Source organism: Trichoplusia ni, unplaced genomic scaffold (genome assembly GCF_003590095.1).
Source record: "Trichoplusia ni isolate ovarian cell line Hi5 unplaced genomic scaffold, tn1 tig00000182, whole genome shotgun sequence".
In the NCBI taxonomy this organism is placed as follows: domain Eukaryota; kingdom Metazoa; phylum Arthropoda; class Insecta; order Lepidoptera; family Noctuidae; genus Trichoplusia; species Trichoplusia ni.
Window position 1 is genome coordinate 215,751 of NW_020799994.1, and position 13,177 is coordinate 228,927.

The following is a 13,177-nucleotide window of genomic DNA, read 5'->3' on the forward strand; positions in this document are numbered from 1 at the left end:
TTCGAACGACAATATACTAAAACTGTTGTGGTACGGAACATAACCGAATTTTATAAATATAGAATCAATGTTTCTTTAGGCTGTAAAGTAGTAAGCAAAGTTTTGTTGCATAAAAGTAAGTTTTAGCAACAAAAAAAAATACTTTTACTAAAACTTACCTTTGGCCAAAGACAATGAATATCAAAATATTCTTTGAAATACTCCGATTTTAAAAAATCTATTTATAAAGAAACAATAAACATGCGTAAATAATCAAAACTTTATAAGTAAGCAACATTACAGTCCATATGAACTACAATAATCTACAAAAAATGCAAACAGAAATATGTAAAACGTTTGTATTTGGTTTTCCTTTTCGTTTTTCGACATCACAAATCCCTAGACAGAGGGAGACGGAAGATGGGTAGATAGGCATCTGCCCTGCTGTGGGACAGGAACAGCCAATGTATATTACGGACGATTTATTAACAATTTAACTTTGACGTCTTGATACTTTCACGGGAATCATGGTCACGAGGATGATTGTAAAAAGGGATCCTAATATATCTTCTATGATTATTTCACATTGATGTGGTATTCTTCAGACTACAGTTGATGCCTTCTGCGCAAGGTTTTTATTATTGCAACAGATTAAATAAAAACAGCAAAACCCACTTCTCGTTCAGTTTACAGAACTCTATCTAAAAGTGAGCTGAAGAATTTGCACATTTTCCTTTTTTATTATATTTCCCCACACTATTTCCAAAATCTAAGATTATCTAACCACTTGTATAAATTTAAAGACAATAATTCCTCCTCGAACTAATACGAAATAACAGATTAGATAAAACAAGGTCATACGCGTGTCAGGTCACGAAGGTAGAGTTCCGTTACCATAGCAACAGCAACACTTATCGTAAACTAAAATCATGAATTACAAGAAACAAAGTGGTATTTAATGTGTTATTCAGGGTTGACGCGGGATCTATGTTGCATTACCTCGGTTTTTCTTGAGATTCCGCGAACCAGTCGACTCTACGACTTTTAAATAGGCGTAGTATTATTTCGTACATTTATTTGTATTTTGGGTGCACCTACCTGATTGTACTGAACAGATGACCTATCCTTCGAAGTGCCACAGTTTTTTAGAGCTATCGTTGCTTGACGCAAAATAAACGTTATTCACCGTAAGTACTTGTTTTTGTTAATAACTGCAAGAAAATATTTTGGATCTAAATTTGAGGGACAAAATACCATTTTGACTGATTGACGTTACACTATAGTCATAAAACAGAGCAGAGTTCAAAGATCTTTTCGTTTAAACATTGCCAGTCATTTTTTAAGGTTGACTATTTAGTTATAACTGTAGTGAATCCGCCATCTTTTTTACCGATCCATTTGTTATATAATTATACTTCTAACGATCTCTTGGCCATAAACAATGTCTTCAGTTATTACTTTGAATGGTATTTTATCTTGATTGTCCGTTTTGGATCATATAATCATTATGTAACTGACTTTGTCGAACATGGGATCTTGAACAATGGAAAAATCTTTCAAAGCAAAGATACTCTTATTTCTTTAAATAGCATTCCTTAGATATTCAATTTATTTGTTACAATATTTTGCTCAAAGCTTCATCTACCTACATAACAGTCATTGCTACCCTTTAAAGCAGTTGGGCAAACGCCTATGCGATAATCCAAGGTTTCAGCCTCCTCCGTGCTAAATTTCATAGAAATCGATTCAGCCGTTTCAGCGTGAAGAGGTAGCAAGCAAACACTAATATATTTCCGAATTTATAATAGAAGTGTGATATTCAGGGTGACTACAATGCGATTGAAATAAGGGGTTTGAATACGTTAGACAATAAAGTTTCCATCTCGGACCAGGCGTGAACATGCTGATATCAGGAAATTTAATCTAAAAATCTTTGAAAGCTTTAAGGAGACTGGAGTACAAAACAATCAATTTTATTCTCAACCGAGTAAATGTCTCTATATTCCAAGAAATAAAGTGGAAGCAACTTTGATATTTCAATAACATATTTAGTAAAAACTAGTGCAGGTGGCCTAGCACTACCTCCTAAAGTTAAACTTACAGTTGTGGGAGCAGGACGTCGCTCTACACAGCGTAAAGTGCCTTTTCGCTTTGACATGGGCAGCAGTCTAACTTTTAGAGTCGCTGGTAACTTCTCAGGTGTAGACTAGCCGAGGGTCGAGGTGGACTTGTGATTGGCGGGTTTACGGTCGGCAGTGAATGTTATAGCGCACAACATTAAAAGACACGAGGAATGTTGACAGCTATGATTCCTTGAAAACCCAATTAATGCAGAAAAAAATATCGAAATGTAGATTAATTGATAAACTTAACATAAATGTACAGAAATGAACAGGTTTTTTTCTACAAAGGCTTGACAAATGGAAAGTGGTAATTTTTTTTTTTATTTCATGATCTAAATGTAAAATGCACTTGGCTCGTTTACTAAGCGGGTTCACTATACGGGTATCCCAAATTCTGCAAATTCTACGCGCAAAGTTAGAAATAAACGTTAAAACCTGACTTCGGAAACTTTAGCACCGGCCATATTCAAATAAATAGAAAGAGCTGGATCCAATAAATTTGTAAATATCTGAGTCAAATGAACAGGAATGACAGTAAAAAGAAGAAAATCATGATGAACTTTAACGACAGCGCTATTTGCTTGGAGCAGGTACTAAGATACCAAGAATGACGGATGTGAAAGTGATTATGACAATTGTCTTGTGTAATCTGTCTACGACTCTGTCATCTAATGCTGATCAGAACATTCTTGTACATATCGGTGACTAAGTTCAAGTAATAAGTAAATAGTAACATAGAAAAAGAACATATAGAATTCCTACATCTCGTATGCCTTTGATAAACTTTAAAAATATAATTATTCAGTGGGCAGTTACGGTAACGACATTATAGGGGCGAAACTGCAAAAAACATATTTAGAAACATACAACAATTAAGCTGGCAAATACCACAATATTACACAAAATAATTAAGAATATCTATAAACATCGAGTTTAATAAAATTGTAAATCTATGAACGGAATTATTAAGTTATTCCTTTCATATCGAACGTTTAGCCGTACCTACACAGGAACACTCGGTCTACAGGAAGAAATGAAATAAAATTGTATTGCGAGATACGAGATTGGGTTAGCTGCAGACTGCCTATATTTTTATATTACGAGAAACCAATTTATCTAAGAATATCGAAGATCTTTTTTACCCCAAGCTCGGACGCCACTTGCTCCAACAATTTAAATATATTCTTGTAAACATTTTATAAAAATAGTTTACTAGTGTATGTGTTTTTTTTAAATTAAATCTTGAAGTCTTATTATACGTTTTTTTAGAACGAATGAGTGTTAAAATGTGAACAAAATGCGATAATTTAGCCTGCTCTTAGCTGCTCAGCTCTCTTCTCTGTTCTAGTAATACTGTTTTAAATTCTTTTCTAAATAAAGAACCCTTTAAAAAATCCTTTATGAATTAAATAACGAGAGAGAATTATCTTAGACACGAAGATTACAACAAATATCTCTACAACTTAATACTGTTTTAGCTTATTTCTCGACAAACCATATTTTAAACCGAATTAACTTACTTTAATTAGTACCTAAACAACAAATACAGCCTTAATATATAAATAAAAATTTTATTTCAAACTTAAATTGCTAAATCTTTTTTTACATTCTATTACAAAAATATGCAATCATTTATTTGAGAATAAAGAGAAACGAAAGTTGTATTAAAATCTCTTGTCTTGCAAGAAAAACAAACAGAAGTAATCGAGTTCCAGTCACTATTGTAAATATATATTATTCTATGAATCTAAAATAAAACAATACTCTCGTGGCCCTTAAAAAGTTTCGACTTTGAGATTAGACTCGTGGGGCCCCTCTTTGAATCCATTACGCCCAATGCAGGGCTTTTTTGTACAATAACTGAATTTATTAAACGTAATTGATAACATACGTAAAGTCAATAAATATTCAGCAAATTCTTAATTAAAAATCACGAATGTAATGTTAATAAATGCGTCTCATAAAACAGCCTTATTACACAGCCACGGTCTACTATCAATTTAAAATCTAACACATTACTCCTATCTCCTATTCTAAAGTTCCATTGAATGCAAAATATGTTAATCTAAAATTAAATTTCCCTGGGCGGAACCGTAGGCGATTGCTAGTAATTGATATTAATTAATTCAAACAAATATACATCCTGTTACGCAAAACAAGAGAGTGTGGAATAACGAACATGCGCCTTATACCACGTTTGTATGTATGAAAACAAGCTACGTCAATATCACATAACCTCATATAAGTGAGTATACAATTTGTATAGGCATTGTGTGTTCGTTTAGATCACACGTACGATTGCTTTCATTGCTTTCTTATTTTTCCAGCGCATTGCTAGTTTCGATTTTTGATTGTTCGATTTGATAATCACTGTAATAACTTTGTAGAGACATTTTGTAATACGTAAGTATTGCAGCAGAGATCATGGCACTACCTTACCGGCTATCTAAAGAATATACTGCCAGATTAAATAGAAGCCATTTAAATCACGAAACGATAAAAATACATTTTCATGTGTGTGTTTACTAACGTACAAATTCATGATATTACATTTGTAAGTAATATTTAACGAAAGTAAAAAGGGTAAGGTTTATACAATAGGTAATATATGTTATTATCGCGATAAAACATGAAATAGTTGCCTAAAAGTAAAAAGTAATATTACTTGTCCCGTTAAAGTGGGTCACCCCCTAGCCCCGCGCCCCCCTGCCCCCCGCCCCCTCCCCGGCGCCGTCTCTCGTCCGCCTCGCGACTGTCCCCACTCCCCACACCACCCCCAACATTCATTGTGCCGCAATATATTTCTTTTTATGTGCAAACAGAAAAGTCATTTATTTAAATTTTCTCACGAATTCGTATCGCAATTTTATTTTATTATATTATCTGTATCACATTTAGAGTGCCCTATATGTGTTTCGTATCAACACGTTGCTGTAAAAGTGACTATGTGGGTATTGATATTGAATTGAATTCGTTTTAGTGTATAGTTAGCATTGATTAATTGATCTATCCTATTTATGAGAACTTTTTTATAACAAGCTCATATTGTCCCAATGGTAGACGAAGGTCTTATGTAAATGTTCTGTTATAAATACGACAAAATGGTTGTCTCTTTCTACGAAGTCTGCGTTATCACTGTTGTCCCCATGTAATTAAATTTAAAGCTCTCAACGGGGAAGGGAATAATATTAAACTCAATTGCATAGCAAAGATCACAATTTTCCAACTTCAGTCGAGAGGAAGTTGGAACACAAGATATAGGAGAGATAGATATAATATATGTTGATATTGTTCACATTTTAATATCGCTGTGTCTAGAATTCTTTAAGAAGGCTTAAGAGTACAATATCTTAAGACAGACATTCTTAGAATTTTCTTTCTTTTATCAATTTCTGAAATGTTTATCACCGTTTGTTGTAGGACATTCCAGATACACAACACTAATTTAAAGGGAAAGTACATACTCCTCCAGATTGATACAAAGATAAAGATGGAAAGTTAAACTGCCTAAAGAGGACAAATCTTCGGTCAGGGTCACAGTAATGTTTGAAGATACAACAGCAACAAAATGTCATAGTTCACCGACCCAGCTGCTATCAACCTACCTACCTATTCACGTATCAATTTTAAAGGGCCATCACTACGTCTTCAAATGTCATATTAAATTGTAAGATAACAGTTGTTAGCAGAAAATGAAATATTGCAATGCTTTCATAATTAATTCATTAATAATAAACTATGTATAAGGAAAGGGTATATAGACAAGAACAAGTTAGAACCAGAAGGAGCTAAAATAATATATGTACATTGATCCTTGAAGATCTCGAAGAACTTAGAGATTTTTAAAATGTTACCTAAAAGAAATACGTAGATTTTGTTATTGTTGTTAATCCTGTAGGTACAGTGTAAGGAAAAAAATCATGAAAAACAGTCAAGTGCAGTTCAAACTTACGACACTGAGGGTTTCGAATAAATAGGCTAAAGAAAAACAAATCGATTGGGTGACAAGTAAATTTGCAGGTGGATCCATAATTTTATTTGTCACCGAATGAACCGTTTCACTACCGTAAATGTTGGAGTGAGTTCATGAGGCCTGGGCTCCGATTCTGCTATTTTACAACGGCCGATGAATGAATAGCAATCGAATTAAATTTGAAATTATTCCTATTCTCTCAATCATTTTGCCAATTCAATAATTGGAACTTAATTGTATTAACCTTGAGTTTAGCGTCCCACACTGAATTTCCAATTATTGTGTAGAAAAATGCTTAAGAGAAAACGAAAATTGTAATTTTAAGCCAAATTTCATTGGGGCTCTGAAGTCTGACCCTAAATAAAAGTTTTATCGAAATTCGGATCTCAAGAATCCTCGATTTCATATTGGGATTTCCCTGTTTATCTTATTTAGATCAAAACTGTAGAAAAAGGATATTTTATACAACAAAACGAAAAGTATCTCAAAGTCTACAACCTTTTACACAGGTTCCCAGAAAACCCATTAGATTTCATAAAGCAATGTTTTTCGTAAGTTCCCGGAACTTTAAAACGTTTTTGACTAAAACAAGTAGTTCTTAGCTTGTCTAAAACATGCTTAGAAAGGTTTGTCAGCCATTCATGGCTATAAAATTAATTTGATGTAATTTTGGTCTCGTTGATCATTTTGTACAAGATTGCGAGGATTGATTTGACCGGCCTTCCAACAAACATGACATGTTTGTTGAAAGAGTTTGAAGTCTGTTTCAAACTCTTTCACCCAACATGTCATGTTTGAGTCAAACAAGTTTGATTATGTCCTTTACACTTATCTTTTTTTTGTCACTTGACACTCACTAAAACCTGCGAACCAAATCTGAGATAAACAAGATGGGTTCATAGACCAAAAAACAACGCTGTGCGACATATTTTTCAACATCAGTTGTCTAGATATATTGAACTCTAAAACTTTATTTCGGCCCTTAGAATGAGTCTAGCCTAGCGTTAATACGTGCATGTATTTGTTATTCATAATTCATAGATTTTTCTCTATCGAGGAGAGTTCTTTTTTTTCGGTGACACTATTACAGATTCAAACTTAGACCATTGAACCGGTGACGTCCAAGTGATAAGATCCATACCCAAGCTTGAAAACTTGAGTAGGGCTAAAAAAAAGAGTGAATGTAAGTTGATTTGTTACGCTTTGAAGTGAAAAATACTTTTTCGATCATCATGAAGCTTTGTATATCACCTTATTTTTAATCAGTCTCGGAGTGATTAGATATAACATAAGGTTTGTTTTTATCAACTTAAAATAAGGAAAACAGAGTTATACTTCTTTTTGCCTTCCGATTCCTTCTTCCGATTTCCTATGCGATCGGAGCCGTGGGCGAAATCTAGTTAATAATATTTGCGTTAATGGCTGCCAAAATCACTATACTCTATACTTACTAATATATAAAGCTGAAGAGTTTGTTTGTTTGATTGTTTGTTTGTTTGAACGCGCTAATCTCAGGAACTACTGGTTCAAATTGAAAATTCTTTTTGTGTTGTATAGACCATTCACCGAGGAAGGTTTTAGGCTATATACCATCACGTTGCGACTAATAGGAGCGAAGATACAATGGAAAACGTGGAAAAAAACAGGGAAAATTATTCATCTTCGAAGGCTTCCGTTCAAAAATTCCTAACTTATATCTTCTAACCACGCAGACGAAGTCGAGGGCAACAGCTAGTTTTTATGAGAAGGGACGACTAAATGAGGTGGATTGAAAATTGGAATGCAATATATCAATACCAATGTAATCTTACTTTTAAATTGTAACGCAGACTACCTCGATCTTATTTTAAAAGGGAGGGAGATGACGAATCTGCAATGACGAATTCGTTGGCGCGCGAAATAAAAGATCAGCAGCGGACGGCAATAGATAATTCATCAAACTAAAAACACAATATACGGTATGCCTAATACCTGCTTTATAATAGAAGCACTTTAAAAAAATTAAACGTCGTCAATAAAAACTGACACTTGCAAACTAGGTACTAGGTGCATGAAATCAGTATAATACGGATAAGCACCTTGGACTATTGTTTTATGTATCTGCTTGAAGAGTTACCTACCTATACTTTACCTGTCAATACTTTATCCGTCGTTCAAGAGATGAGTGCCAAGTCCACACTAAAATATGACAGTGACTCACATTGAATGTTTCATGTCGTTCAACTTGTGTCTCGAGAACTATATTTTAACATTGTGCAATAATTGAGATCGATTGCCCATTCTTAATTTAGCAAATGCGTCCCTACGATTTTATACATGCGTTTAAGACATCTTACAATACAGTCGGTTATATTGCTGTTAAAAATGCTAGAATCTCGTTAAAAGACCACAATTACACATTGCTGACAGAAGAGAAGAAATCAAGAAGACTGTTTATTAATTTGTAACTACTACGGTCGTAGCAGTATCGTAGCACTTGGCGTAGAGCCAGAATTAAGTAGCTGTTATGTGTTAAGTTATAATTAATGTCATAAAAGATGTTCTTATTTCATCTAGGGTATAAAAGCAACATTATTTGCTTATGGAAATTACAATAGTTTTGCTACTACCGGCTACAGAAATCTGAAATCAGTTCTAAGTTATGTTTAGATGTAGGCAGTTAGCCACAGACAACATCATATGTACGGCTGATAGTAAATATAGCAAAGAAACTGGACTACAATTTTATTTTTGTTTTTTTTTTGCACTCTTTATTAGGACATTATTATTAGACATGAGAAAGTGTCATTGACAAGAAGTGTAGCACCGATGAAGTGCAGAGAATCATGTTATTCGACCGGAGGTGTCGCAATTTTTTTTTAATAGGCACCACTACTAAATCTCATCAATACACGTTCAATCAATAAGACTAGATAAAAAAATCGTCACAGCATCTCGTCCATATAAACACATCATCATTAATAAAATAAAAAAGTAAAATGTAAGTGCGTCTTATTTGCCGACATTATAGTCGTCAATCAAAATGATTGGCGTACATAAACAAACAAATTACAGGTGTTCGAAGCTAAACCGTCACTTTCGGTAGGCCTGAGAAAATGACGATAAAAAGCAAGTTAGCGCGTTTATTCATGTTCGGAACGAGCGCGTCAACGGTGGGCGGCGTGCCAGTGCGACGCTCGCCGCGTGCTGCAAACGCCATCGCCTGCACACACTCAATCGTGTCACGATACGCGTCACACGCATTCGTTGACAACTGTTACCCTGTTACCTTGTTACCTAGTCACTTACATTCATATTCTTTTCGATGTGCGTAGCGTAAGAATCTCCGCTTTTCATTCAGTAGTCGTAGCCAAAAATACTAGATATTGCCAAATGTTTATGATTGTAAACAATGTTATGAATGTCATCGGATATCTGAAAAACCTGAATCTATAGAAAAAAGTGCTACAGCAGGTACTTCAAACCACACGTTGCTCTGACTTCCTGAAAGTGAGGAAGCACGCATTTTACGTAAATTCCCTCACTTTCGTTATCGTTTCGAAAAAGCTTAATAGTTGTCGTAAAATCTCTTTCGGTGTTACGAAAAGTCAAGGAAATGACGTCGCTTTTATTTTCATTGAGATGGGATATAAACAAGGCTGTGGCGCACGAGTGCGGGCGGGGTCACTTAAAGTTAGTGTCGGCTCGTAAACGTATCGGCCAGGCGGGGGCTACTGAACGCTCGCCGCCGCCGCCGCCCCGCGGCGACCGCACTCGACACGCTGCCGCACGTCGCCGACGCTCTGAATCGCACCCATTCACACGTCAGCTCACTGTGGATATACCCACCGTATATTTACTTTTTATTCGCAAATTATTTCACATAATTAATGCATTTTGTTAGCCAACTTTATGTTAATTAATACAAACTGCTAAATATAAAATTTAATAAAACATAATCTGCCACTGTTTTAAAATGCAACTTATTTACAAATATTGTCTTCAAATATGTGATACACTAAAAATACAAACTGAAATATGTATTTTACTTAACATTCTTTCGATTCCAATTTTAGCTTACAGCCAGAGGGTAAATTGCTAAAAAAATCTACCAAAGGACAGACTTTATCAACGTATAAAAATATTTGTAGAATATAAGCTGAAATTTTAAGTTATTAACTGAAATAAATAGAAAAGTTTAAGTTAATTTTACATAATAAAAATTTTACTTCCGTCTTGCATAAAGATAAAACTTATGCAAAATACTAAAAGAAATCAAATAGCAAATAACGGGCAGGTCCACAATAGGCTCCCCTGGGAAAGGCGGCGGCGGCGTTCCGACAACAGACAGCGGGTGTCAGCCGCCACGTGCTACCCAAGGCCACTCGCTTAGTGTCAAGGTCATTGCCACTCCAGCTCAGTACACGCGGCACCCACGCCTCTCCTGTCACCACAAATAGACCGACCTACTCTACACCACAGTGATCTACCGCAACGACTCGAAACGAGCCCACAATAGCACCGCCACTCCGTCTGACCACTTTTTTTGGCATAGAGACAGGACGTGCTGGTTCCACTTGGTGACGTAAACGGGCAACACAAGCTGTCAGGCTTCCATCCAGCATTCTACCCTACTTGTGACGATGTGGTTGGATCGTGACTAATGAGGTTTTATTGTTATGCAACGAGCATTTTGCGTAACACCTACTCATTACTCACATTTTCCGAGAGAGCTTATGTAAGCTCTTGTAATACTGAGTCAAAGATCTAAGTGGGGGCTTTCTGTTACACGTGATCAGCCGCAGCATTTTTCAAAGGCCGTTGATTCTTGGAACTTGGTATAAAGGGACAATAAACCAAAACAACTATTTGAGTAACGTTTTTGAGTAAGCTTTAGAAGACATTCCGGCATTCAGCTAAATCACAGCTGACCGCAAACACTTAAGCGAACAATCCTTGTTGTCCTGCCAAAACAGTATCAAGAAAACTAGAACTGAATGCCTAAACTAAGAAGGTTAACTATAATACTAGCATCACCTCACTAGACAACGTGTAGCTAAACACAGCTCAGTAGACCAAATTAGGTTTGCTGTTAACGGATCCTCCATCCATTCAGTTAGCCTGAGCGCAGGCTTTTATTCTATCACCGATCTATGAATCACCAAAAAACTGACTTAGAGAAGAAATAACGAAAAAAATTGTAAGAAATGTAACTGTAACATTTCCTCATTAATAACATTAATTTCGATCCTTGATGATTAATAACCCAAATAAACATAGAACTTAATTACAGCCATAAACTGAATAACTTCCAAAAAAGATTAAATTTAAAAAAACCTATTTTTACTTGATACTGTAGGTCAATGCTTGACACGGTAATTACACTCGCTAAGTTACTGTGATTACTTCAATATGTATTCTTAACATAATTTAATTTATAATATAAGTTAATTAATTGCTATATAGCAGGCAAGAAGGCAAGTATAGCAAGCGGAGTATGCATGAACTCATCAACTCAGTATTAGGTAAACAATTTAATTGATACACAGAAGCACTACGAAACTTCATTCGGTACAAAAAGTTTTTAAATAGGTAAGTAAAATCAAATTGGTCACTATTAAAACAATATAAACACTTTAACTACTCATCTCAGATCCGAAGCTATCAAGAATCAGCTTTTAATACCTACCAAACGGCAATTTAGTACCGAACAATGAATCCAAGACCATGACTTAATACAATTATAGAGATTCTAGTTATATTTGCTATTAAAATACTTAAATTCCCGTTTCGTTTATATTCAAAACCCTATCTACTACCTAAAATAAACTTCATTTCCAAGAAATAAATCCGATTTCTAAAAATATATTTTGTTACGAATAGACTTCATTGGCTGAAATTGTATACGAAGCTTTCTGGATACATTCATATATGCAATACCAATATGAATGTATAGGGAAGTATTTCATCAGCTTGCATTAAAAAAGACATGAACATTGAACATACATTCAGTAGGCACCGCAATCCCTTCGTCTGTTTCACAAACGGGGTCTCTAATGAATGACGTCAAATTAAGCTCTAAGCTTAACAGAAAACATTACTGGAACCTTAATTCGCGATTAAGGCAAACATAGTGCGCGGGGTGAGTGGTGGTGTGGAGACGAAGGCTGCGGAGTCAGTGCATGTGCGGGTGTGTGGCGGGGCGCGGGGGCGGCGGGCGCGGGCAGGCGCGCCGCGGGCCGCCACTTCTCTGTGCTCGAGGAGCCCCGGTACACCTCGGTTTCCGGCGGGTGCTCCCTCGCGGATTCGCAAGTGTATCCCGCCGCGCCGGGCCCGCGTGCCGGCCACGTGGCCTTCGCTCACCTACTGGCGACACCCCGCTTTTTTACGCGCACTTCATTGATAAAACACTTCTAATTAAGTATCGACGATCAAAGTAAACCTCTCTTTTTGTACTTAAGTGCACTTTAGTTGATTTATAAAATTAAAAAATATGTTCTAAGACTTCGTTGATTACGTAATATTAAATTTGTGGTGTAATAAGTTCATTTTCCTTGTAGTCCCATGTACTTGTAATTAAAGAGAAGCTTGAGTAAGGAAACTTACGTGCGTACATAAACTTAATAAAACTTTTCAAGGTGTATTTGACAGTTTTATATATTAATATTTTAGAAGGAAAACAGCTTAAAAACTACATCTTTTGCCGATGTGCTAATTCTGTGCCAGCGGTTGAAAGAAATATAATCGCTTCAAAAAGTGGCAAAAATTTGCATATTTATATATTTTAATAGACTAATTTTGCACTCATTAAATAAAGTATGAAAGAATTATACCTCTAGCTAAAACGGGTAAGTAGCTGAATTAAGTTGATCAGCATTAAGTTTCTGTACACTGAGTTCTTCACTGATGTTTACATGGGTAGTAGTAGTAAAGTAACCTATTCGTCTATTACAACTTCAAAGAGAAAACAAGTGGTTTACTATTACATACTTAGTGTGTTTATTAATAAGCATCGTAATTGATTAGCGATATAGATAATTAAAGATAACAATTTACGAGGATACTACAGAGGGAAGTAGTTTATTGTGCTACGAACAGTAACCAGTTTAAAACCAGTAAATGG